This window comes from Trachemys scripta, chromosome 1, assembly GCF_013100865.1.
Source record: "Trachemys scripta elegans isolate TJP31775 chromosome 1, CAS_Tse_1.0, whole genome shotgun sequence".
In the NCBI taxonomy this organism is placed as follows: domain Eukaryota; kingdom Metazoa; phylum Chordata; order Testudines; family Emydidae; genus Trachemys; species Trachemys scripta.
The window spans coordinates 224,480,036-224,507,685 of NC_048298.1; the positions used below are offsets into that span (position 1 = coordinate 224,480,036).

Sequence of the window (27,650 nt, forward strand, 5' to 3'; positions counted from 1 at the left end):
TCACATGGGCTTTGGGTAACTGCCTCACAGCATAAAAGCAGAACTCTACAGACTAGCACCAGACGGAAGTCTTGTAGCACAGTGCACTTTTGCATGTTTGTTGTCTTTCGCAATATACTATTTCTATATGAAAGATTTTCCATATTTCAAAAAAGTCATTTGTAGGGCAGTTATAATAATAGCATGATGCCACCAGCCCATCACTATTCAATGATCCCTGGAAATGTTCAGCTATTGTAGGCCAATGTTTTAAAAGGAACTTCTCTGCCCACAATCAGTTGTAACATTAGACATTGGCTACCTGACTGTTCCTGCCTTTTCGAATGAACACCTTCTGGATTTTATAAATGGAAAAAATACCTACATAGATTCTAGATAAGAGTTTCAAAAGCCCCCATGTGAATTAGGAACATAAGTCCCATCAACTTCCAATGGGGTTTCTAAGACACTTCTGTCTTAGGTACTTATACAACCCCCACTATTGTAGAATCTGAGCACCTCACAATCTTTAATGTATTAACCTCACAGCATCCCAGTGAGGAAGGGAAGTGCTATTATCCTCATCATTCAGACAGGAAACAGAGTTCAGAGGGTATGTCTACACCCAAATTTTTTACCTCATCCCCCTCTTTACCCCTGAAGCCGGGGCTGGGAGCAGGGCTGCGGCTCCGGGAGGCAGACATGAGTAAGGGGGGGGGCAAGACTGGGGCCACAGGGGGGGGGCAGGACCGGGACCGGGAGTGGAGCCTCAACTGGGGACCAAGGCCATCAGCCCAGGCCCCGGGCATGGGGGCAGCAATCGAGGCCGGAGGCAGAGCCTTGGGCGGGGGACTAATGGTGGGGCCCAGACGCGGGGCCGGCAGCCAGGATCCCAGGTGCGGGGCCAGAAGCGGGGCCATGGGCATGGGGCCGGCAGCCAGGGCCAGCAGCTAAGGCCGGGGCCAGGAACAGAGCTGGGTGGCGCTCCCTCCCCACCACCCCAACCTCCCCAAAGTTTCTCTGTGCATCCCTAGGGGGGCATGCCCCACAGTTTGGGGACCTCTGGTCTACACTGCAGCTAGGAGCAAACCTCCCAGCCTGGGTACATAGACTTGTGTTAGCCTGGCTCACATTAGTGCTCTAAAAATAGCTGTGTAGACATTGCAGTATCAGCGGAGGCTCAGGTCAGTCATCCAAGCTCAAGCTCAACCTGACCCCTGGGTCTGAGCTCAGGTAGCTACCTTAAGCCTCTGCCATTGCCACAACATCCGCACTGCTATTTTTGGCATGCAAGCATGAGGCCTCGCCCACCACAAATCTGTCTACCTGGTCTAGGAGGCTCACTTCCAGCTACAGTGTCAACACACCGAGAGAGGCTCAGTGACTTGCTTAAGGTCACACAGCAAGTTGGTGGGAAGCCTGGAACTGAACCCACGTCTCCAGCTAGCACCCTGCACCTTTCTGCAGCCTTTTTCAGGATACATCCAAGTATTTGTGACAATTTTACCCGGTATCATCTACACTTGCAATTAACTGTGCAGGCAATTTTGCTCTCAGCAAAGCTTCTAAGTGCAAAAATGAGAGGCCAAGTTGAGGATCTTTAAAAATTGTGCCCGGTATATTCTTGGTCAGAATAAGTATTCTTGTTTGGTGCAGGGACATAGGTTGGAAACAGGGGCGTGCACACGAAATTTAAATTCCACTCCTTTGAGGGGCATGTTCTGTGCTCCCACTGCAGCCCCGGGCCACAGGAGCTCGTTCTCCCTGCTGCGGCCCCAGGACTGGAGGAGCTCACTCTCAACACTGGGGCCTCAGAGCCAGAGGAACTGCTCTTGCTGTCGATTATTGGGGCATGCCTCTTTTCCCCCCCCCCCCCCCCCCCGCACGCCCCTGATTGGAAAGAGTACCAAAAGGAGAAAGGGGTAGGTTAGCCGTAGTGACAAAAATGGAAAGAGAAATTTACAAGAGAAATTGCCAGTGTGGTCTGCCACCACTAATAAACCATGTGTGGGCAGGAGGGTGGGGAATCATAGAACCATAGGGTTAGAAGGGACCACAAGGGTCATTCTCCTGCCAAGATGCAAGATTTGTTGTGTCTAAGCCATCCAAGACAGATGGCTACACAGCCTTCTTTTGAAAACCTCCAGTGAAGGAGCTTCCATGACTTCTCTAAGCAGTTTTTTCCATTGTCCTACTGTTCTTACAGATAGAACGTTTTCTCTTAGATTTAATTTAAATCTGCTAGGCTGTAGTTTGAACCCATTGCTTCTTGTTCTGCCCCCTGTGGCAAGAGAGAACAATTTTTATCCATCTTTTTTATGGCAGCCTTTCCGGTATTTGTAGATGGCTATCATGTCTCCCCCTTAATCTTCTTTTTCTAAACTAAACATACCCAGCCACCAGGCCCCAAAACATCTCTTTAAGAAACTCTGTTAGGCTCATTAAGCAGGCCTCCTGTGGTCTCTCTCTGGAGAACTTCCACGGGAACATGGGGAGCAGGGCTCCTATGGCCTCTCAGTGAAGATCTGCACACTATGATAGGCAAGAAGGGCTGTTAAAATAGCACAGTGGAGTTTCATGGCTATTATCTCTCAGTCATTCTGTATTGTTTGCTTTGCTTACAAATAAAAGGATGGTTTTAAACTAAAACTGAGGAGGCCAGGTTCCGTTTCCTAGTACTACAGTTCTGATTCAATTTCCGGGCCTTCAGATTTGTTGCCATATTTTTTGTCTCCTGTTCTTTTGTCTGTATCAAAAATGTTTCATTCTGTTTAAGTACAGTTTTAAAATGCAGTTCTACTCCGAGAAGTGACTCTGTAAAAATGGCATCATGGGGTTCCAGGTTTATTGTGCCACGAGCTCCAGATCAAACATGCTGGATTTACATGTAAAAAGAAGCTTGTTTGTTTGTTCTGACTGCCAGCCCTGAAAACTGCTTGGATTCTGACAGTCAAGCTGGCTTTCTTTCTGGGTCACGTATTACACGAAGGAAGCCTGGTAGTAGCTTCATAGTTAGGACTGTGTTCTAAAAATGGACGTAAAATGAACAATACACTCCAGTTTTTTGCTCAAAGAAATTTCTCACAGGGTTAGATTTGATGCCTTTTGAATTGTCTGTGTAGTTTTTGTTGGGTTTCTTATACATTTTTAATGGGAAGCCTTTGAGGGCTCTGGCTGAAAAACCTTCTTTTCATTGTTGATGAATATTTCTTTAAAAAAAGCCATCATCTACTGCCACAAAACTTGGTAATGGGGTGGATCCTGAGCAGGTCTGGTACAATAGCTCGCTTAAAAAAAAAAGTTGGGTGAGCCATTATTTATGTTATAACTGAAAGCTTATGCCCTATGCACATTGCTGATGGATGGGAGTAGAATGCCTGGAAGCTTAATGTATGGGGGCTAGGCTACGTTTTTCTATCGTATTTTATCCTGTAACTGCTATGGGTACATGTTCAGCTGCTGATGGACTCTTGATACTTCTACCACCACAGGTCCCCTTACAGAATCCCCAATTACATATTGAAATAATTAGAAAATTAATACACAAAAAATCTTCACTGTGAAGCATTTAGAATTGCTATATGCACAAAGCCACAAAAAAGCAGGCGAGTGAAATGTGAAGCCATCTAATAGTACATACCATGTAGGCCACTGTCACAGATCTGATACGGCCCTCCCTCCAGGCCACCCAGCAGATTGCCGTGAAGGACTCAGCCCCTAGGTCCCCAGGGTGTATTAAGCCTCTGGAGCCTGAATGAAGCCCAGACACTACCCCAATCTTGGGGTCCCTAGGCACACCCTCAGAGTACAACCCAGCATCCAACACTCCCTTCTGAGAGCTGGAACCCACTGTCCAGCTGACTAGCTCCTGGGTTCATTGCTGACCCTTCAGATTTCCCCCTACTTAAAAATATTCTCTCCCAGAACTCCTCTTCAAGATGTGAGTCTTCTCATTTACAGTTCCCTCTTTCCGGAGGCATGTGGCAGTTGTGACAAATATAACACAGACAGGTTTCAGAGTAGCAGCCGTGTTAGTCTGTATCCGCAAAAAGAACAGGAGTACTTGTGGTACCTTAGAGACTAACAAATTTATTTGAGCATAAGCTTTCGTGGGTTACAGCCCACTTCTTCAGATGCATAGAATGGAACACACAGAAAGAAGATATTTATACATACTGTGACAGATCCAGACCAGTGGGGTACAGGAGTCTGGTAGAGGGCAAATATGCTGGTCACTGGATGAGTAGTTTTCTGTTCCCTGAGTGACCAGAGCAGGGGCTGCACTAGAGTAATCAGGAACCTGCTAGAACCAGTTAAGACAGGCAGGCTAATTTGGACACTGGGAGCCAATTAAGAAGAAGCTGCTAGAATCAATTAAGGCAGGCTAATCAGGGCACCTGGGTTTTAAAAGGAGCTCACGTTAGTTTGTGGTGTGAGTGTGAGGAGCTGGGAGCAAGAGGTGCAAGGAGCTGAGAGGGTGTGCTGCTGGAGGACTGAGGAGCACATGTGTTCTCAGACACCAGGAGGAAGGTCCTGTGGTGAGAATAAGGAAGGTGTTTGAAGGAGGCCATAGGGAAGTAGCCCAGGGAGTTGTAGCTGCCATGCAGCTGTTACAGGAGGCACGATAGATAGCTGCAGTCCACAGGGCCCTGGGCTGGAACCTGGAGTAGAGGGTGGGCCTGGGTTCCCCCCAAACCTCCCAATTGATCTGGACTGTGGGTTCTTCCAGAGGGGAAGGTCTCTGGGCTGTTCCCCAACCCACATGGTGAATCTCTGAGGCAAGAAAATCTGCCAATAAGCTCAGGACCCACCAAGATAGAGGAACTTTGTCACAATACAGAGAACGTGAAAAGTTGGGAGTAGCCATACCAACTGTAAGAGGCCAATCAATTGAGATGAGCTATCATCAGCAGGAGAAAAAAAACCACACAGACACTTTGCTCAGCATTTAACACGTTCTTGCTTTTTTACTTAACAAAGCACAAGGGAGTATAGATCATTTAAAAAACAACAAACACCCAAACTGCAATGCCCCTATTAGTTCACCATTCCCTTGGGTGTCCTTGAGGGACCCTCAGGGCTCAGGAAGTCAGACAAGCAGCATTTTCCCTACCTCATAAGACTATATCCACTCCCATCACCTTGAGCGGCTGAAAGTGCCCAAAGATCCCAAATACATCCACTGACCTCTCCTTAGACAAACCAGTTTTCCTGGGGAGGCACTACCCTATTCTCTAGAGTTATAACTTTTCAGAGAGAAGCAAGTTAATTCAACTAACCTCTATTGTTACTCTTTTGCCATCAGCCTTTGGAATTTCTGTCCAATATGGAGTCAAAGAGACAACAGAGAAGGCAAAAGATTTCACTGTAGCCTATAGAGCTAGCCTACTTGCTTGCATATATATCTTTTCTTATGAGTTGATCATTTGTCATATTATAGGTTTGCTATTTGTTTTATAATAGGTTTATCAATTTGTATTAGAGTATTTTAACGGTAATGCAAGTACACTCTACATTAGCTTCTGTAGTCTTTCTACAGCTTTTAGCTCTAGCTTCTTCTAAGTTCTTCACCTCTCATTCAAGACTTGAGGAACCTGGACCATTGAACTCTCTTGGCATGCCAGGGGCAAGGCTGGTCCTTTGTCTCTTATCACCAGGTTTTCAAAGAAGGGTGTGAGTATATGAATCGAGAAATCTTTGAAGTATATAATACCACCTGTACTGCTAGAACAATATTACTGATTTTGTAATTAGTTGATTATTTGATTGCTATTCCATTACTGTTCCATTTATCTCAGGAAAAGGCTTAAAGCTGCCTTTTGTTCTCAGTGTGAGTTTCCTAGTCAGACATTCCGATGGTCCCTGCAAATTCTAGGTAGCCTGATTCTGGGGCAAGAACCTTACTATCTTCTAATCAGATTAATTGGTGAGCCTATAACCCATATTATCTAAACAATATTATTAATCTCCCATTAAATCAGGCAACAGTTGTAGTTTGCAGTTTGGTAACGGTACACAGAGAGTTCATAATCTCACACAGAATTTATATATTGTACAGACAGATTCCCAAAATGTCACATCTGCTATACAGAAACACACACTTTACCCTTGCCACAAGTACTGTGCACCGCAGACCACATACCACAACCTTCCATCTGCCCACCTTGGGATGCCAACCTTCCATCACTCTCTTCAACTCCCCTCCTGCACACACACAACCCTTGACTAAACACTTTGAACACAAACAACTACTGCAATGAAAACCCACAACTAGTAGCATTGGGGGGAAGTAATCTGGAAAAAGGGTAGGTGCAAAAGAACAAGAGAGGGGCGTACTTCTAAAAATTGGGCTCAGTTGTGGGTGCTGAATAAGGAATTTTGGAAATCTGGCCCATAAATGCTTTTGAGCTAGCTAGCCCATCTGAAAACTATGATTGTGTTATCTGTGCTTGTGTGAACCTGATAAATATCTTGAGATCTGATCATTTTGAAATATGATATTCTTAAAGTTGTTTTTTGGCTCTTTTTTGCAGCTCATACGTGTACGGAAAGTAAAATCTGTTACAGTGTGGAAGCACCAGCACTGATTAGATGAAAATTCCCTAGGGAACTGCCTGTAAGTCTGACCAACATTTTGCACTCATGTGGTTGTGTTTTAAGATGAAAAGTGTTGAATTTTGTAGCAGTCTGTTATTACCTAGATTGGGCAGATCCAGTGACAGATGGAGTGAGAAAATGTTCAAGAGAACCTGATAGGTATATTGGGATGAAATTAAGAAAGGGCTCATTTAGGTTGAATGTTAGAAATAATTTCTAAATAATTAGTTTAATAAGACTGAAGAATAATTGCCCAGGCACAAAGGAGGAAGCTCCATTGTTTGAAAGTAAACATTTAACACTCAACTGGACACGATCCTGTTGTCCCTGAGTCTACAATGGTGAAAAATGTACTCAAATGAACCAGCACCAATCCTCGCCAAGAGATGTGGAAAAACCTGACAATTCTCATAAGTATAGGCTGCAATAGTAGTGGAAGCTATAGTTAATGTTGCCCATCACGTCCCATTATAAGATGCAGTATTCAGTTGCTTATAACTTTGCCAAATGCCAACCATTCAGGCTGAAATCTTCCATGCCAGGTGGCTGCCTCTTGGGGAATATATTTTAGAAAATTTCAGTAGAAATGTTTCAGCCATATCTCAGAATGAGGTTAGGGGAAAATACGTAGGTTAACATGTTAGAAAATGTTTACAGTTATTTTGCCGAGATATTCTAGCACCTTTAAGCTTTGGAGCGGGGGCTTGAAATTTGCCAAGAGGTTCACCATCATGTCAGGGGTGTGCCTTTTTGCCAGTCCCATGAAAATCTGCCTGAATCTACTCAAGTTATGTGCTTCCAAAAAGCACATTTCACACAAGCCCAGTAGAAGTTTGGCAGCTAAATTCTCCAGAGTCTGTCTACACTGAGCACGCTCCATTCCAGGCTTCAGGGGACTCTGTGGCATTAGGCACAGACACATTTTGGGAGGGCACTAGAAATCTGAGATATGGCTGATTGGACTCAGATCTCTGCAGTGTAGATGCTGAAGCCCTAGGTTGCAACCCAGCTTCAAAAATTCTCAGCCTACGGTAACCAATCAGTGTAGATGCTCAAGCCCTCTGTTCTCTAACCCAGGGTCCACCAACTTGAGTTCCACTAATCCTGGGCTTACACTGCAGAGTAGACATACCCTGAGAGCACAGGAGAGAGAATCTTCTAGCTGTCCGGATATGTCTACATTGTAATAAAACACCCGCAGCTGGCCTGTGTCAGCTGACTCGGGTTCGTGGGGCTCAGACTGCGGGGCTATAAAACTGCAGTGTAGATATTTAGGCTCATGCCAGGGAACTAGGCAGCCATTCTGTGACAAATTCCAAGATTTGTTTTTCCCGCTCCACTATGGAACGATATTTTTTTTCCAAATCTTGGATTTTTTTTATGGCATGGAAAAATCTTGTTCCTTCTCAGCACTAATTAAAAGAAATACTGAATACGGATAGAATTCAAGTTTCAAGGGACCCACATAAAATGTCCCGATGCACAGCACAGCCCTAATTTATTACCTGACACCATCCAGAAATATGCACTGAATGAGACAGCAGTCATGTGGAAAAAATAGTAAATAGATCATAATTTGGCTCCCTTGTGTATGTGCATTAGAGGTTTCATGGGCAACCCTAAACCTGGCATTTAATAACTTCTGAGCACTTGACTCTGCAAACTTAATTTTCATTAAATATAGTTTTTTATATGTAATAGTTATAGAAGACAAGTGGACAGGCAACACAGATCCCAACCCTCACATGCCAATCTAGTGGAAAGCCAAGAGCCCTGTCCCATGTTCACAATTCCCCACCACAATGATACATTACAGAGGCACAGGGATCTGCTTCCAAAAGTGCACCAAGGGCAACAAAGGGGAGTGACAGCAGACAACTGCAAAGAATACTGCGGTTTTCCAGGCTGATTGTAAAGTACTCAGAGAGCCATAGCACAGCTCGCATTGCAAGACACAGATAATACTATGGACAGGGAATGGTAAGGGAATGGTTAGTAGTGGATGAATGAAACTGTGCGAGGTTCCAAAAGTCATTGAGAACATTTCAGACAATCTGTATGGTCAGTAATGTTACAATACTTAAATCTGTCACTCTAGATTCATTAGAGCCCACCAGTGGTATCTCAGTGTGGCATTTTGCCAACACAGAAGGAAAGGAAATAAAGAATCTACATTTTTAGAAGCAACCTTCTTATAGGTCACTTCAATGTTGATGACCACAAATGAGTAGTTGGTAACAATTTTACAGTCCATAGCTCTTCAAAATCCTTTTTGCAGATCAATCACCGTTCGAGTGAGCAAAAGCTGATGGGTGCTATAACAAAGCAAAATTACCATTGACTTCAATGGGTGTAAGATCCAGGCCATAAAAAGTGAACTAAACTGCTTTATATATACATTAGACAAAAAACCCTGGATGAGCCAAAATCATTGATTGAATACATGTCTAGGCTTAAGCAATGACAACTAAATACATTTTCAAACAAAATAGCTGAAAGCCAGTTCCTCCTTTAATTCCATGTAAAGACCTGACTTCTGGGTCATGTGTTTTAACTCCAGGAGCTAATGGCATCACCTAACACCTCTAGCAGGACAAACTAGCAACTCCCTGCTCCGCAGTGGGCATTAGTGATCTCATCAGCTTCTGCACTAGAAGCCTGGAACCCTGAACTCAGGTTTGGTAAGTAAAAAAGCCGGACAAATTCCCACTTGAAATAAGTCACGGTGCAGGGTACGTCCCTTGAGAGATTCGGGGTCAAACAGTGAATTTTTTAAAAAGCATTTTCATTTCATTAAATTAAATCAAATGTATCCTGTGGACACTAAAATATTTTCTAGTGAACAATCAGTACCCAGTGCAATTTCACACGCTGTTTTGGCCCAATACCTGCTTGTTTTACTCACATGATTATTTCTTTCGATGTCAGTGGGATTACTTGTTTGAGTAAAGGTGGGAGCCATAAAGATAGTTAGGAGCCTAAGACCTGTTTATAGACACCACTGTGATCTATAACCTCCCATTTGGTGCCTAAAGTCACTGAGCACTTAAGTTTTTGCAGTAAAAATTCCCTAGGTACCTACGTTTCTGCCTCTGGGCATGTGCCCTGCTGATTCATTCTAAGTGTCCAGGCATCTATTCCCACCTAAGCCCTGGAACAAGCTACAAACCTGGGGGAAGCTAGATGCTCCTCTGCCTAAGTTGCCTGTGGAGCCTGATCTTGTAGGTTTGCTCAGAAGCCACTTAACTCCACCTTAAAATCTTTAGCCCAATGCTTAGGATGCTCACCGGGATCTGAGAGATTCCCAGTTAAGTGCCCCCTGCAGCTGATGGAGAGAGGATTTGAACAGGGAGCTGCTACCTCTCAGTGAGTACCCTAACTACTGGGATATAGAGTTGTTCTAACTTTCACTGGCCCAATGAATATTTAACTATTTAATTAAAGAGGAACAACTTCAATAGGCAAGGCTGAGGGAGACCCACATCAGATGATTCCATAGGCTACACTCAGAAGTGCTCTCAATGTGGTACCCGCCTGCCATTGCCAACCACTATATATATGGATTGGACTAGCAGCAAGGCTAGCCACCAGGCAGGGCTGGCGCAACCCATTAGGTGACCTAGATACAACATACACTAGAATTTGGGGGGGGTGGCGACCGCAGCGGCTGGATCTTCGGCCGCCCCAGTCGTCGTCAGTATTTTGGGGGCGGGACCTTCTGCCACCTCTGTGAGGGGCGACATTTCGGGGCAGGACCGTCCGCCGCCTAGGGCAGCAGAAAAGCTGGCAGCGCTCCTGCCACCATGTAGAGCCTTCCTCCCCCTACAACCAAATCAGTTACTACCAATATTTTGTCAGCTTCAACTTTGCCTTGTAAATCTGAAAGAAGTCGTAAATAAATGTCACATTTTCTCATGTAGAACAGACCAGAAACATACAAGCTGGATAAGTGCTAGAAATAGAAGTCACAGGTCTACAGAAAGTGTATTTTTGCAGCCAGTTATGAGCCTGATTGTACAATATGGTGCACCCTCACTTCCTGTTAACTTCAATGGGAGCTAGGCATGTTCAGCAGTGGGTATTCACAAAATGGAGCTGCTGTGTGCAAGGAATGCAGTGTGTTTCAAGCTGCATTTGACTCTTCATTTGCAGATGGATTTTGTAGTGGCATCTAATAGTCTCTCATTAATTCTGACCATATTTTACAGCCCTTTGTCCCCAGGCTGCAAAGACTTCCAGCCCCACATTTCTACGATTCTGTGACCTGATGAACTTGTTGCCTGCAACAAACTGGCTTTCTGTAAAATGCCTAGAGGAAAAATAAAAGCAGCTTTGCGGGGTGGTCGGCTAATTGCCCTTTGTTGATATCATTTTTATTTAAAAAATGACAGTGAAAATATCCAAATTATCCTGATGATAAACTGACAGCTTTAGCTCTTTGTGACATCAGCTAGGGCCCAATACTGCAAACCTGTAGCTCTGGGGAAGGACAAGTGTTATCCTGTGGAGAGTCCCCTATGGTGGACCTTCCCCTTGCAAAATAGGTCATAGGGCCCACCCGCAAACCTCCAAATAATACCTCAAAATAATTCTAAATGGCCAAGGTTGTTATAATGAGCAATGAGCCTCTCCCCTCTAAGTCCAGTCCAGGTTGTCAGAGAACAAATGTTATCACCTGACAGTGTTTGATGGCTTAGGTGAAGCATCAAAAAAACTAGCATCTCAATTAGCATTTTTAGTTTCAGCCCTAGGAGTGAGGGTAAGTTTACTATGACTGTCCTTTCCTGCTGGTCCTTGCCTTTTAGGTGCCCCGTGGACCCCTTCGGGTATGTCTGCACAATTAGACACCCGTGGCTGGTCTGTGCCAACTGACTCAGGCTCCCAGGACTCAGGCTGTGGGGCTGTTTCATTGCAGTGTAAGGCTGCAGCCCGAGCTCTAACCCGCCCACCCCACAGGGTCCTAGAGCCTCAGCTCCAGCCCGAGCCTAGAACCCTACACTGCAATGAAACAGCCCCTTTGCCTGAGCCCCATGAGTCTGAGTCAGCTGGCACAGACCAGCCACGGGTGTCTAATTGCTGGGTAGACATACCCTTAGACATTGCTGTGTAGACATGCACCTAGCATGAAGGAGGCCCCATCTGGTTGGCCTCTAGGACCATTGCAATATAAATGTTAAAAAATCATAAAGCATAACCATCAGATTGGTAAAATATAACAATTGATTTCAGGTACAATAGAGAGAACCTGCAGGGAAATAAAAAATCGTATAACTACCCAACTAGCTTGGCTAATTAGTTGTGTAATACCTAAGATTTCTGTTAAGAAATTAGAATCTTGCATTTAAGGGCACAACCCTGTTCCATCCAAGTCAGCGGCAAAGCTCTCTCTGAGTCCACTGGGGAAATCATTCAGCCCTTACCTCTCTCTCTTTCTCTCTGTACCATCACCATGTCACCGAGGGTCTGTATACTATGCAATCAGAGATGTGACTGCAGCTTGGGTAGCTCTACATCTGCTAGCTTTAATGTTGCTAGGATGGCTAAAAATAGCAGTGCAGATGCACCAGAGCAGACTTCAGAGCGAGCTGTGGAAGCCCACCTGAAACATTGGGTACCGACGTGCATTGCCAGCCCACACTGGAGTCCACCCCGCAGTGTCTTCACTGAAGTTTTTAGTGAGCTAGCTACATTAAAGCTAGCGCGGGAATTCCTACTCAAGCGGCAGTCACCCCTCAGCGCGAAGTGTAAATGTACCCTTGGTGTTCTGCTGCTGTTTGACATCCTCCGCAGTGTGCATTTCCTTTCATTATAGCTAAACCACTTACCATTAACTCTCCTTTTGAAGTGGTAGGAATGCAAAGCTAGAATGTAGCACAGGAGTCATAGTGACTTCTGATTAAAAGACATGTTTCCTTGATAATGCAAGTTAAAATATTCATTGCAATAGCCCCCAGAGGCCTTAACCGGGTCCAGGCTCCGTTGTGCTAGGTGCTACACAAACACATGACACTCCCTGTCTCAAAGAGTTTACAGTCTAAATATTTTTCTTTTGCCTTGTCTCTATCAAACACAAATGGTTAGGATTGACATCAATCACTGTCTGTGCCCTTTTATACCATGATTTTGCAAAAAACTTATGCATGTGCTTACAGTTATGTACCTAAATAACTCGATGGGATTGAACATGTGCATAAGTTAAGTAGGTGCCTAAGTGTTTGCATGATCGGGGCCTTCCTTCTGTTACCCATCAGCCCTGTTTTTCTCTGTTGTCCTTAGAGCCTTGTCTAACTGAGGCAAATTTCCTACAGCTTTCCCATTGTTGCTAACACTGGTACCGCTGCATTGCCATTAGCAATTTTGGAAGCTCTGCGTACAGACAAGGTAAAAATGAACAAGGTGTGGATTAGATTTGCTCTGAAAGTCTAATACGCTTAACATAGTGTTAAAAGCAGGCTATCTAGATTAGGGCTCCCGACATTACTAACACTGCGGCTGCCGAGCCACTCTCACCACTGGTGAGCATTTACTAGACAATCTCTCTGGCAGAGACAAGGCCACATATCGCATAGTTTTGCTAAAGAGAAAATATGACCTCTTTGTAATAGCAACATGCAAAGACACCTTTAAAAGTGCTTCACATTTTGTCTCTTTGACAATGCTCATCTGTCTTAGATGGCTAGTGCTTAGGTCAGTTATACAGCATCTTAACAATCCTAACTGGTTCATTATTATATCTAACAGCAAAATGCATAAATGCAAACACAAGTAAGAATAATTTCCATACCAATACTGAAAGACCATACAAACTGAACCATCCCTTTGCTGCTAGAAATGGTCCCTTCAGTTAAGGGCTGAGGGATGGGTGGGAAGCTGGCACCTGTTCTTTGAATAAACAAGAGGGCTTCAGGTTCAAAAGTGGCCATCACAACTTTCACTAATATGACAAAATCAACTTACTTTTTTTGTATACTTTCCCCGGTTGTTTGTGCACTTTGTTTTAAATGGGACTGACCCCCTCCTCTGCCTTACAGATTGTTTCAACCACTACTTCCTTCTTTCTCCTCCCTTCCGTTTAACTTTTTGGTTTGTTGTTTCTCAGGCTCCATAATTGAGCCGTTTAGTCTCACTTTTCTTCCCTGACTTTGGTCTATGAATAGATCATTTGTATTTCTCCACCATTAATGGGTGTGTGGGTACTGTGCTACTTTTTTCAGCTGGTTTCATAGTTGACAGGAAGAAGGTGTGTGAAGACTTAATAAAAATGGTTTGGTGGGGAAGGTGGTTTTCTCTCCCTCTTATCCAAAAGTCACCTTGCATTCTCTTTCAGAGGGTGATCTTTTCCTGATCATTCATTTTCTAATGCTATCATAGGAAGCATTACAGGTATATCACCAAATGCCTTTAACAGTGATTTGATTCTCCAATACCTTCCTTACACCTTGTGTAGCCACATACCAGTTTGCTCCTCCTGTGCATTTGTATGGTGTCAAGTATCAGGGGGTAGCCGTGTTAGTCTGTATCTACAAAAACAACAAGGAGTCTGGTGGCACCTTAAAGACGAAAGCTTATGCCCAAATAAATCTGTTAGTCTTTAAGGTGCCACCAGACTCCTTGTTGTTTTTGTGCATTTGTGGTGTGGGTAATGACAGGAAGTTGCAAGAGACAGCTGAGGTCTTGTTGGGGTTGGTGTGTGCGCACAGCTACTGCTCTGTGTACCTTTCATACATCTAATTTTTTTTTAGCAGATGACGCTTGAGGCTCACAGTTGTCTCATTGATCCATCCTACAGTATGATTCTATGGGTCTGATTTTCATTTGTACTAAGGCCCCTTTAGCACTGGAATGGGTTACCTAGGGAGGTGGTGGAATCTCCATCCTTAGAGGTTTTTAAGGTCAGGCTTAACAAAGCCCTGGCTGGGATGATTTAGTTGGGATTAGGTCCTGCTTTGAGCAGGGGGTTAGACTAGATGACCTCCTGAGGTCCCTTCCAACCCTGATATTCTAGGATTCTATGTTCATCTGGCAGCATAAATAGGCCCTGAAGGGGTAGAAATAGCCCCCCTGGAATATGCCCTATACAGATAATCTCCTTAACTGGTGTAAGCACTTTATACTGGCCCTGCTCCCAGTATGTCAGGGTAGGGAGGGGACAGGGCCGGCTCCAGGCACCAGCCTGGCAAGCAGGTGCTTGGGGCGGCCGCTCCGGAGAGGGGCGGCATGTCCAGGTATTCGGCGGAGGGTACCTCACTCCCGCTGGGAGCAAAGGACCTCCCGCCGAATTGCCGCCGCAGATCGCGATTGCGGCTTTTTTTTTTTTTTTTTTTTGGGGGGGCTGCTTGGGGCGGCTAAAACCCTGGAGCCGGCCCTGGGAGGGGACAACCAGTGCTTACTTTGTAAAGAAACAGGTGCTGGGGCTCAAGCAATTTTTTTTACATTCATAACTGATGTGGCAAGCGCAAAGGTGCTGGGGCTGTGAACTGCCAACCCTAGAGGTGCCGGGGCACAGCCCTGACAAGCCCTGGTACAAATTAAATACTGGGCAAGCCAGGGATGGAGCAGGGATATAACTGCAAAGCACTGTACTACAGTTATTCTCTGCTCCCCATCAGGCTGCTTTAAATTACATGGGAGGCTGAGCAAGCCCCTGCAGGCCTAAAAATATGAGGAGTTCAAATCAGCTTCTCCACCTGCCTCCTTCCAAAACGTAGGGGCAGGAGAACAGAGACCTCTGATTCTAAGTAGAGGGCATCATCCAGCTGTTCTGTGACTTCTTCTGCCATTACGGGCAAAACTCTGCCCAGTCTTGCCAAAGTGCAATTGAGAGAGAGCGGAATCAGACAGTGTTCCTCCCCAGCCCATCCCCTCCGTGTACCCGTTGGGCTGGCTATACACCTGTAAGCACTTGGCAGCAGATGCAGCCAAAATGTTTGAGGCACCATTGCCTGGGAGGATTGGTCAGCTGGCTTGGGGTGATCTTCACCTGTCAGAGAACTTTAACTTAAAAGGAGAAGAGACTGAGACAAAGCAGTTACAGAAAAAAACAGTCAATTTAACAGATTATTGATCAACAACACATGAAGGGGACAGTGTGGGAGACAGAAGACAGCTCACCAAGTATCACTCTGGCTGCGCATGCTGCAAAGAAAGTACAAAATGTTCTTTCGGCACAAAGAGTGGGAGTCTTAAAGGTGCAGTACCCTTGCAAAGACAGGCTCTTTGGCTCATGTTGTGTCTCCAAGATCCATGTGCTGAGAGGGGCCTTTATGTGTAGATCTGCCTTGCCACATGTGGAAGGGTGAGGCACAGCTGCCTCCATGGCCCTGGCCTTCCTGGGACCCCTGAGTAGGGTGACCAGATGTCCCGATTTTATAGGGACAGTCCCAATTTTGGGGTCTTTTTCTTATATAAGCTCCTATTTCCGCCCTGTCCCAATTTTTCACACTTGCTGTCTGGTCACCCTACCCCTGAGGTTCTCACAGGAGTTGTGAGTGGGGCAAGCCATGGAGGACGGCACACTATAGAGTTGCTCAGGGAAAGATAATACAGCACAGCTCGACTCCACTGCTTTAAGGGGATGCAGTAGCATCTCCTTCTGGGGAAGCCCTGATAGCACAGCTGCAATGGAGCCATGCTGCCAGGAAACAGAAGGAGATTCCTAGGCTCCAGAGCCAGTGCAGAGGCACTAGGCCTCCATCCAATGGCCTTGGCCTCTTGTGGACCCCACAGGGTCCTTAGTTCTTTGAGGGAAAACTGACAGCTGCTTCCTTGGATGTTCCCTGATAGAAATGTTTGGAGAGGAACTCTACGAACTCCTAATGGAGTTTTCCCTCTCCTCAACCCTGTACATAAGGTTTTACCATGATTCAATGACTTAAGGCCAGAAGGAACCATCATGACCATCTAGTCTGACCACCTGCACATCACAGACCACAGAACCTCACCCACCCACTCCATAATCCCTGGCTGAGTTACTGATGTCTGGAAATCTTGAGAGACAGTAATGAGGCCCGTAACTATTATTTATTATTGCATGTCTCAGTAGGTGTAATAGCTGCTATCTTGGCTGACACCAAGGACTGAACTGGAGACCTCCAGAACTAAAAGTGTACATCTTGGTAGCTTGAGCTAAAGATTCAACAACTGTAGGTGGGAGCTGTAACAGACTCTTACACAGTGGGGAGAAAGATAACACATATTGACCAGTGGGTTACATAAGTATGCCAAGATTTGGCTGTAAGTGGCATAGCAGACGTGGGTTTAGCATGTGCTTTCTATAGGAGGGTGCATTCTAACCAAATTAACAGTCTTTAAAAGTGTTGGTGGCTTTCTGTGCTGCTTGTCTGATTGAGCTGCCCCTGCCCACAATCACTTTATACACCCAAGTTTCCAAAGAACCAAAAGCTCTTGTCAGTTGAACTTGTGCGGTATGAGGTTAGGTGGCTTTTTGCAATTGCTGAAAGAGTTCTGAATAATCTATTAAACCAAAAATCCCCACCCAGCATACAACGAGAACAGAAACTGGGCTGCAGTACGTTGTGTAGTAGTAGGCACTTGATTCCTATAGAAATGCAGCCAGAAAATCTCACTGTACCCTGAAGTTTCTTGACAACAAAGAAACCTGAGAGAAAAATATTTTGGGAAATGTTTGTAGACATTCCCCCTTTCCTTTCTCTCGGGAAGTGATTTATTACACTCCAGGCAGTTGAGAACCCCTCTCCAAATGCCACATTTGATGTCCCTAGCCTCTGTTTGCCAGAAGCTGAGAATGAGCGACAGAGGATGGATCGCTTGATGATTACCTATTCTGTTCATTCCCTCTGGGGCACTTGGAATTGGCCACTGTCCAAAGACAGGATACTGGGCTCGCTGGACCTTTGGTTTGACCCAGTGTGGCTGTTTTTATGTTCACATGGAGAATGATTTTCTAAAGTGACTAGTGATTTTGGGTACCTCTGTTTTTGGGTGCCCAACTTGAACTGCCTTAAAGAGGCCTAATTTTCAGAAAATACTGAGCACACACCCCTGAAAAGCAGTCCCCTTACTGTGTCTCAAGTAGGGCATCCAGAAAATCACTAGTCATGTTGAAAAACCTTGGCCTTTACTTTTGAATTATTTCCTTGGCCTTGTTTCTTCATGGTTGCCTCATGGAGTTACTCAATATACTTCCGTGGGTCTGCAAAGATTATGTTGCAGGGGAGCGGCCCTAGGCTCTGTCCTGCAAAACTATGACACATGCTTAGCTTTACAATGTTAGCAGTCCCACTGAAGATAACAGGACTATCCAAATGCTTAAAGTTATGCATATATGTTAGAGTTTGAAGCATGAATGTTTAGTTTCTACAAGGGGCTTCACAGGAGCACATTCGCCTCATGTATTGGCCACCACACTTTCCCAGCCCACTGCTGCTTACTTTTGGGGTTGTTCCTAGCACCCCTGGCAAAAATTGGCATAAACAAGAGTGAATCCAGTCAATGATATTTACAATTTTATGAGGTAGTTTTAAAATTCAGATACAACATTATCTATCAGAGAAAAAATTAAATGACTAGAGGGTTGCCCAGAACTCATAAAAGAACAGAAGCAGCTTCTGAAGCAAAGGAGCTAATGCATTATAGCAAAAGGCTTCAACTTATGACAAGCAATAAATGCTTCTAGGCCAAATCAGATTAGTAATATAGGCTGCTTATCTAGGCGGGTATTGGCAATTTCCAAAGACTTACTGTTCTCTTTATAATAATAATAATTAATAATACTTAGCACTTCTACAGTGATGTACATGTCCAAAGCGATAGAGAAAAATGGACTAATTAATCCTCACCTAACCCTGAAAAGTAAATAAACAAGTATTATCATCCCCCTGGTTTAGATGGGGAAACTGAATCAGAGAGGAGAAGTGACTTGCCCAAAATCACATAGCAAGACAGTGATGGAGCCAGCACTAAAAGTCAGGATTATCTGAGTGCCAAAGTCATTCACTCTCCTCCAGTGTCAGGGCACCAGCTGCAGCAGGGTCAGTCTCCTAGCAACACACTGGACACAGCTAATCCTGGAAGAGGCTGCCTAATTGATTGCATTTCCTGATTGATGGAGGGATAGATTCAGCAGCGCCCAGAGCTTGCTGGCTACTCAATGTGTTCACCATCCTTGATTCCCCCTGATCTCACTTCCTGACTGCATTTCTGGCTCACTCATGGGCTCTGGCATTTGGCTTCTGATCCCTGACTCTGACACTTGGCTTTGCTCTTAACTGTGCCCCTGAATGTCCCATGGTCCTGACTCTTGAATCTAACTTGGCTCTGCTCTAACCTCCAGACATGGCCCACTCCTGTGCCTCTCACCTTCAGGCATCAGGGTGGCCCACAACATTTTGGCACCTGAGGCGGGGAGCTCAAATGACGCCCTCACCCCCCCTCGCTTGGGCCAAAATTTTGAAAGCTCTCAATTCTGCCTTCTTCCTGTTCTACTCCTCTGATGGTACTGCTCTGCTACCTACCCCAATAAAAGAGAACTAACAATTTAAAATGCCTTGTTCACAAATTTTAAGTAACACTTAAGTTACTTTTGCTGTTCAGGCGTTTGAAAGTTTTCTTGTCTGCAAAGTAAACACTGGCATTTTTATCTGTTTGAATAATCGAAGTGGTGCTTTCTGTGCCTTCTTGGTGGCAAAGATTTGAACTGCTTCCTGAAGGTCCACCGTCTGAGCCAGCTCATGCTCTATTGAGACGGTCGCAAGGCCGACCAGCCTCTCCTGTGTCATTGAGGAGCGTAGATGTGTTTTTATTAACTTCATGTTGGAGAAGCTGCATTCTCCACTGGCAACTATTACAGGAAGTGTTAGAAGTATGCACAGAGCAACAAAAGCATTTGGAAAGAGGGTGGTCATCGTATTTGTGCACTTATATTCCAGAACAGCCTTTGGAGTTGATCCTGCCAAAATGTATCTTGAAAGGGCTTTCAGTTCATCACCTAAATCACTCGCATGAATATCATGCATATCATCATGTGTCAACATTGTCTCTAGTGCTCTACATTGCTGGTGTAGGTCTTCTTCAGGTATAGTGAGGAGTTTTGGAATATCATACAATATCCCAAATATACTGCTGTGTTCCTTGAGCTGCATGAAACCTTCTTCAACTGACTGTATTGTACAATCTAGCACCTGGTTAAAGAATTCAACTTTGAATTGTTGTTTGGGGTCTCTTATGGGATTATCCCGTGCCTCGTAATCAAAATGTTTTTTTCTTCAGTGACTCTTGTATTCTTGAATGGGTGGGAAATAGCTTCAGTGTGAAGTTCCTCTGACAACTTCTGTGCACTCTTCAGAACATTTTGAAATCCCTCATCTGACCGGTAAGACTGTAGGTATGACTTTGCTTTGTCCAGTTGTTCCATTGCTCCAGATATATCAAGGTCAACATCTTGGAGTCTCTTGCTTACAACATTTATTTCAAACAGTATGTCATGCCACAACACTAAGCCACACTGAAATTTGAAGTTATGTATGTTTCTGGTGATTCCATTTCCCTCTGCCACTGTTCTCCCATGAACAGTTCCTGTCATAGCATTATCCTCCATAATGGTAACTATGGCATCATCTATCTTCCCAATTTGGTGTTTGATAGGTTTTATCTCCTCCACTCGACTTTCACATCATGTGGCACTCAGTGGTTTCAGTGTCAGAGAGGATGTTCCCAGATGTTGCTTTAAAATTTGCCGTTGATGCAGAGAAAAATACATAGATACTTTGAATTACATTTAAAAAATTCAGCAGCCTCACTAGAAGCTGATGCTGCATCACTGACCACCAAGTTCAATGAATGAGTACGGCCTGGGACAAAAAAAGCTTGAGGGTTTAACTCCCAGATCCGTGTCTGCACTCCTTTGCTCTTTCCTCTCATGTTGGCACCATTATCGTAGCCCTGACCTCTCATGTCAGCTATTGCAATTCCCGTATCTTTCAGCTTTTTAAGAAGCACATTTGTCATACCAGCTCCTGTAGTATCAACAATGTCAATAAATTCTAGAAAATGCTCTCTGACAGTCACCATTGCAGGGACATTTTCACTAGGTTCTTTTGTTGTTACAAAACGCACCATTAAAGTCATTTGTTCCTTATGGCTGATGTCAGGTGTGCAGTCCAGAATAACAGAGTAATATCTTGCTGACTTCAGATCTGCCACAATCTTCTGTTTGACTTTTGTTGCCAGTAACTGTATAGTCTCATTTTGAACTGTTTTTCCAAGGTAGTGGTGTGTGCACATTTCTTAGGTGGTGACTCTTCTTAGATGCTCCTGGAGTACAGCATCAAACTCAGCCATCAGCTCCACAATTTTAAGTAAGTTTTCATTTTTTGGCATATACAGCTGATTTGAGGTGCTACGCAGTGCTAGGTTTTGGGTAGCAAGCATTCTCACAATGGCAATGCCAGTAAAGAGACTCTGATGCAATCTTCTCTTGATGCTGATCATCTATGGTGGCCTTTAACCTTAGTCTCATCTCAAGCTCTTTCCACCTATGGAATGCTCTCTGGTGATTTGCTGCCTTCTCATGGCATGCCAGATTTCTAGCCAGATTTTTCCAGTCCTTTGTTCCTGTAGAACCCAATGTGGCTGGAACATTAGACTGGAAGAGTTTGCAGCAAAAACAGTATGCAGCATTTTGGGTTTTTGAGTACATAAGCCATGGCCTCTCCACTTTATCACCATTGGGAATTTCACACCAGTAATGTGTTGGATGGAAACTTCTATTTTCATTGTCTTTGGGGAACATGACGTTTTTCACTTGTGGCCCATGCAGTACAAGGAAGTCCCTCGGGCTACTGCTCAAGTGGGTTCACAGTCCTGGATCATCTAGACTTAAGGAACTAAACTCAGCAACAGCTGTTTCTTGCGCCTCCACCACACTCTTCTCTGATCTACACTTTTCTTCAGGAATGTGCATGGTTACATCCATTTGAGATGGAGATATGGATGCTGCAGTAGCTGCCAGGTCACCAGCACTCTGACTAACTGGAAGATCAGGCATCTCCTCACCACTCACATCCTCACTGGGGCCGGAAGGCTCACCGTGACATTTGTGTCTGTGTATCTCAGGAGAGCTCCTTCCTTCTTAGATAGAAAAGCCTCCTTTTGCTTTCTTTCTTTTTCTGAATGCTGCCCCAGAGGGGCGTTTTCTTCTTTCACTCATGACTGCTGTTCTGTGCCAGCAATAGTGGCTCTCAACACTCAGTTAAAGAGGACAAATAAGCAGGCTGGTAGCAGGGCCTGAGTGAGGGAGGATATCAGCATCTTAAGGGTCTAACTGGCTCTTACTACTTCAGTTGACTGCCTGTTCTCCTCAAGTGGGTTCAGGGAAGCAGCAGGAAACAGGAAGCTCTCTGAGAAGCTGGTGTTAATCAGTCCAGGCTCCTGGGGGTGCTAGAGAGGTACATAAAAGGCTCCTCCTCCTCTCTGTCCCTGCAGCTCCTGCTGCTTTCTGTTATACCCTTTCACCTTTTTCTCCTGCCTGCCTGTTATGTCTCTTGTGCCCTCCTTCCTCAAGCACAGCACTCCACCATTCTGTGCATCTAGAGCAGAGAGAATACATATGCATCAGCAGCACACACAATTTTCCACACTCTGAGTCCTAGTGGCACCCCCCCACAGTCTGGCACCTGAGGTGGCCACCTCAGTTTGCCTCATGGTAAGGCCAGCCCTGTTCAGGCATGACCACTCTCATCCCAGTTGTGTCCTTGTCATTCACGCCATACTAGCTCTCAACTGATTCCTGGCTCTTCCAATTGAATGATACTGACTTGGGTGAGAGGTATTTCCACAAAAAGCTTTGGGAAGGCCTGTAATGATTTCATCTAATTCCCAACCATGCCTTTAGAACAAGCGATAATGAAGAGATATATCCAAGGTTTTAGTCTGAGCCCAGTGCATGCTGGGACAGCACTTGGGAAGTTTTGGTTAGTGCTTCATAGATGCCCATGCACTGTAGGCATGTTCAACAAGATGACTAATTGATTTAATGCTTAGTCATCATGCATGAATTATTCAGCCTCTACAGCAACTTCATACTCGTGCAAAGTTGTCTGCTAACATCACTGCTACTCGCATGGTTATACATGGAAAAAGGAGGGAAACATGGTGGGGGGCGGGGGTTTGGTTAGGTTTGTGTATGTTTTTGTTTGTTTTGCCTTTGCCAGGGGATGGAAGCCAGGCTTGAACTCTGCTGCTAAATGACTCTTCTCCAAAACACTGTACTGAATTACATTTTATTGCTGAGGGTGCTAAGCCAAAGAAATCTCTGGTCATAAGTCTCTAACCAGTTTTTATCCTCCACTTCCCACAAATGATGAAATTTAGTATGGCAAATCAGGATTTATACAGACATGAGATAAAATCCTGTTCCCAATGGTGCTAGCACTAGATTATTGTTTTGCTCGTAATAAAATACTAACAGTGTCGGCAGCAAGTTTGCGCATGATGTGACCTAAAAATAGAAGATTAGAACGAACACAGTTCGGAATGTGGTTGGTTTGTCTTGTGATTCACATGGCCATTTAAAAATATTTCCTGTTGTGAAGGTATAAACTCTTTTTAAAAAAATACATTTTGGTGGATGAGTTTCTAAGTGTCTTCTTTTCCCAGTTGGCCTTGGTAGAGGAGAATAATTTGCTACTGCAATATAGTGCAACTGGTAAATAAAATAAAGCATATTTTTGTGTGGTGTCATCATCCATATATTGGTATGATGGAATGCTTCAAAATCTATTGTAATCTATACAGTGTAAAAGTAAACAATGCTACACCGTAACCTATGATACGTGCATAGAGGTAACATCTGTAGAGATGTATGGGAGTGGTGGAAGAGTTGACGTGAGTAAACCACATTCACATTTGTTTTTGATATTTTTCTAAAGAGTTTCGCAGAAGTGAAAGAGGAAGTAAGAGGGACTGGTCTGAGCAGAAAGTACTAACAAAAAATATCCCTCATCGTGCGAGGAGCAGCTTTTTATCATTGTACCTTATCTTTAGCATCTAAGACGTCTGAATGTTCTGTCTTTGCTCACCTGCACTGCTGGCAAAGTAGTTCTAGAAAAGATTTCAACAAACAACATGCCCTTCCTAGATTTGTTCACAAAAACAGAATTAATAACCTTACCTTTTTTAAAAAAAAGATATTTTAAGCCTGAAATTCTGCTTTTCTACTGGGGTAGGGGAGTCAGAGAAAGAGTGAAGAATATTCTAAATTTACTTTCCTGAAATTCAGATTGACTGTTTATTTTCTTTGAGATTGATTTTCTTTTGAGATTTGGCTGAGATTATCAAAAGCAGTGAAGGGGATTTAGCCATACATTTTCCATTAAACATAATCCCCTTTACCATTATATCTGAATACTATTTTCTTTACTTTGGGGATGTAGGTACTATATAATTTCTAGTACTGGACAGCCTGATCAGCCCATATTTTCATTATTTCAGCAGTCCCAAATAATGACACTGGAATAGCTATGGAAATTTCCAAATGCTGCTTCATTCCTTCTTCTCCATTAGCAAAATCCATATATGCGTGATCTCTCACATCTATTTGTATCTGGTAGCATAGCTACCGCCTCCTCTTTTGGTATTCCTATTCCCTTTGAGCTAGGAGGTCTGAGCTATTCCCTTTTTCAGTAGATTGCCACCAAAGAAGCGTTCTGCCAATTCTTTACCACACAAGATAGTAAATCTTGGATCTTCTTACTCCCGTTAGTGCGGCATTCCTCCTGGTTGTCAGATTAAATAACAATCTCTCATGATTCACACACGCACACACTTTAGATAGCAGATAAACTGTATGCTTCATTCTAGTAGTGAGTTATTTTACTAAAAAAAAGGCTAGTATTAAGAGTTTAAAATTTTAAAAATATGTTTTCAGAAAGAATACTCATTTCCTTATGCTTCACCTACTGCATGATAGAACTATCAGCTAGCTCTGCTCCCATCAAAATTCCCATTGGCTACTAAGGAAGTAAGAGTGGGCCCTAAAACAGAAACGAGAATTAAACACCAGGAAAGATAAAATCCCCAAAGAAAGAAGATAGAGACTCACTAAACAGTTGTGATCTTTCTGAATACAGTCATAGCAGGTAGACACAAGAGTAGGATTTTCAGAAGTGCTCAGCACTGGCCTAGCTCTGTTTCCATTGAAGTCAAGGACAGAATCTGGCTTTTGGAGGCTGGTTAGATGGATGCATCAGAGTTCTGGTTACAGGGCAACCATTGCCTTTGAAACAGGCCCCTGACAACAAAGAGACTTCCACAGCAAAGTCTCCTTATGATCCAGTAACTATACGGGACAATGGCGGGGAGAAAAGAGGGTGGGGGAGAACCCAAACCATTTATGTAGAGAAGGCCTCAGGAAGAACTAGAATTCAACCTTTGGATATTCTCAGAGGTCTTTGATGTCTCATTTTACATAGACTTCCACTTACTTTGCACAAGTTTCAGGGCAGCAGTGAATCATCCTATTAGAGTATTACTTAAAGGCTCCCTCTAACCTGGATCACAACAATCATTGTAACTCCTCTTTGGAGGACAGGGGAGAGGACATTTTAAAAAGAAAAAAAAATTCTACAAATGATATCACAACCTGCATTGTCATCATAATGACCCTTGCGATACTTTCTCAGCACCTGACTCAATATAAGATACATCTAACGCACTTTCCACCCCACAGAAGTCATTCTGAGATTTCTCTGGCCTTGTGTTGGCGTCTGTAATTGGAAACTTGGACACATTTTTCTAGACACATTTTGTATTTCTTTACGGTAATTGTCACTTTAAAATAAAAGTAGCCAACTGATACATCAGAATTCAGCCTGAGAAAGGAGAGTCAGGACCACAGATTGTATCTGTGAGCAGCTGGAAACACTGCAGCAAGCTAAAAATGTGGGTTTGCTCTTCATGACCTGACTGAGGCATAAGAATTCTTTTGTTTGATACCCCATTAGCTGCAAAATACAAAGGTCAGAAAACACAAACTGCCTACTATTTTTTTAAATAAAGAGATAAATTAATTACACTCTTCAAATCATAACATATAACATTTAAAATCCCTCTTTTTAACTTTCCTGGGATTGCAAACAAACAAACAAAAAGAAGAAAGAAAGAAGCATTACTAATCACTTAGATGCTCAAGTCCTGTTTTTAGGCACAATGTGACCCACAAAACTCCCACTCAGCTGCTGCCTAATCCTGTTGGCACCTAAACTCACTTGGCACCTAAGTTTTTGCCTCTGAGAATATAAACTGCTGCCTAGCTCTAGGCATCTGGGTGTCTATCTCCTGCTTCAGCCTCAGAGCAATCTATGTACCAGGGGAAAGATAGGTGTTCCTCCACCTAAGTCATGTGGTGCCTGATCCAGTAGGCATGGTCAAAGGCCACCTAACTCCACACAAAACAGCCAGGAAAGAGGGGAGGGGCTTTATTATAACTTTTAGCCCAGTGGCCAAGACACTCACCCAGGATGTGGGAGACCCCCAGTTCAAGTCTCCCGTCTGCCTGATGAGGAGAAGAGATTTGAACAGTGATCTACCAATTCTTAGGTAAGTGCCCTAACTGCTGGGGTATGGAATATTCTGATGCGGGGGTTCCCTCAATCACGCCTATTCAAGTTGTTCCACCTTAATTACACAATTGAATAATTAAATATTCATCGGGACAGATAAAAAATTAGAATGACTCTATAACCTACTGAGAGGTAACAGATTCCTGTTCACATCCCTTCTGTTCATCAGGCAGACGGGGGGAGTTAAACTGTTCCTCTCTTATATCTGAGAGGAGTACCCTGACCACTGGGCTAAGGTTATAAGGGAGCTCCTCTGCCCCCCCAAGCTGTTTTGTGTGGAGTTAGGCAGCCCCTGAGCACACCTACTGAACTGGGCCCCAACCGTGACTTAAGTGGTCAAACGCCTATCCTTCTCCAGTTTGTGAATCACAAGCAGAGATAGGTGCCTCCCTGCAGCCTGAACTTGCCTCTGAGAGGGAACAGGGCTTTGCACACATCCCTCGGGTCAGTGTCTCCCATTGGCTAGCTTTAGGCAGCTTCCTCCCTGGCATGCAGGTTCTGTGGATCCCATTCTAAGGTTCCAGTGTCTCCTCATTCATTGTTTAGGGAGCCTAGTGTGGCTAACTCAGGCATTGTGGATTGCAGTGTGTTCGTCTAGGCACCTAAAAGTTAGGTGCTGTGACACTCATCACAACACCTAAGTCACTTTTGTGGATCCAGGCTTTATAAAGCACCTGTCATCCAAGAAACTCAGGGCACATTCCAGACATCAATATTAACTCTAGTAAAATTAATGACATAACATTGGGGTAATAGTGAAGTAAGTGAGAGCACAATCATCCCTATTAATTCAACTAACCACAAAGCACTATTGTGCTCTGCCTATGACTACTGAATTTATATTATAGTTAAGAGAAATATGTAATTTTTCACTAAGAGAAGAAATAGGGAAATTTTAGAAGGGTGATAGAATCACTTGTTGATCTGTAGGGGATTTATATGCATAATTTATCTGAGCATGATGGGGAATACTGAGGAACAGTTTGCACTTTAATATTAGGAAACTTTATGTCCTTTAGTTAGCTTTCAACAGAAGGGAACTTTGGCCTGTATAACTCTGCATACCATCTAAAACACATTTGCAAGAGAATGGAACAACTATTACTGAGTGGATTGTTGTGTTATTTTTATGAATCCTTGTGGTCTACTTATTGGTGCGCTAGCACCAGTAGGCATAAAAGGTCAAAAAGCAAGAAGAGCTTTTGTTATAAGCCCTTCTCTCTCCTCCCTTTCCACATTCTCTGCCTCTCATGTGCTATTGCGTGCACCTCTAGGAGTATGGCTACAGAGTGCACAAAAGTGAGCCTCCCAGCCTGGGTTGACAGAGCTCATGCTATAAAAAATATCTGTGCAGACAACACTTTGAAGTTGTGCCTTGGGCTAGAGCTTGGGCTCTGAAGCCTTGGGAGGGGAGGACGTATGCTCAGAGCATTCTGCTGGCTGGGTAGACTTACCCTAGAAGGTAATGCATTAACA

At 44.0% G+C, this 27,650-nt stretch overlaps 1 protein-coding gene across 3 annotated transcripts in view; it reads left to right on the forward strand.

Moving 5' to 3' along the window:
* LOC117870443 (P2Y purinoceptor 8-like) overlaps positions 1-27,650 on the forward strand; it is a 47,467-nt gene that overhangs the window by 922 nt on the left and 18,895 nt on the right. For 2 of the 3 annotated variants that reach the window (XR_004643983.1, XM_034757606.1), the window contains exons 2-3: positions 6,513-6,595; positions 9,137-9,257. The gene's annotated coding sequence lies outside the window, so the exon portion shown is untranslated. The remainder of the gene's footprint in view (positions 1-6,512; positions 6,596-9,136; positions 9,258-27,650) is intronic. The other variant, XR_004643984.1, reaches the window with a different exon arrangement.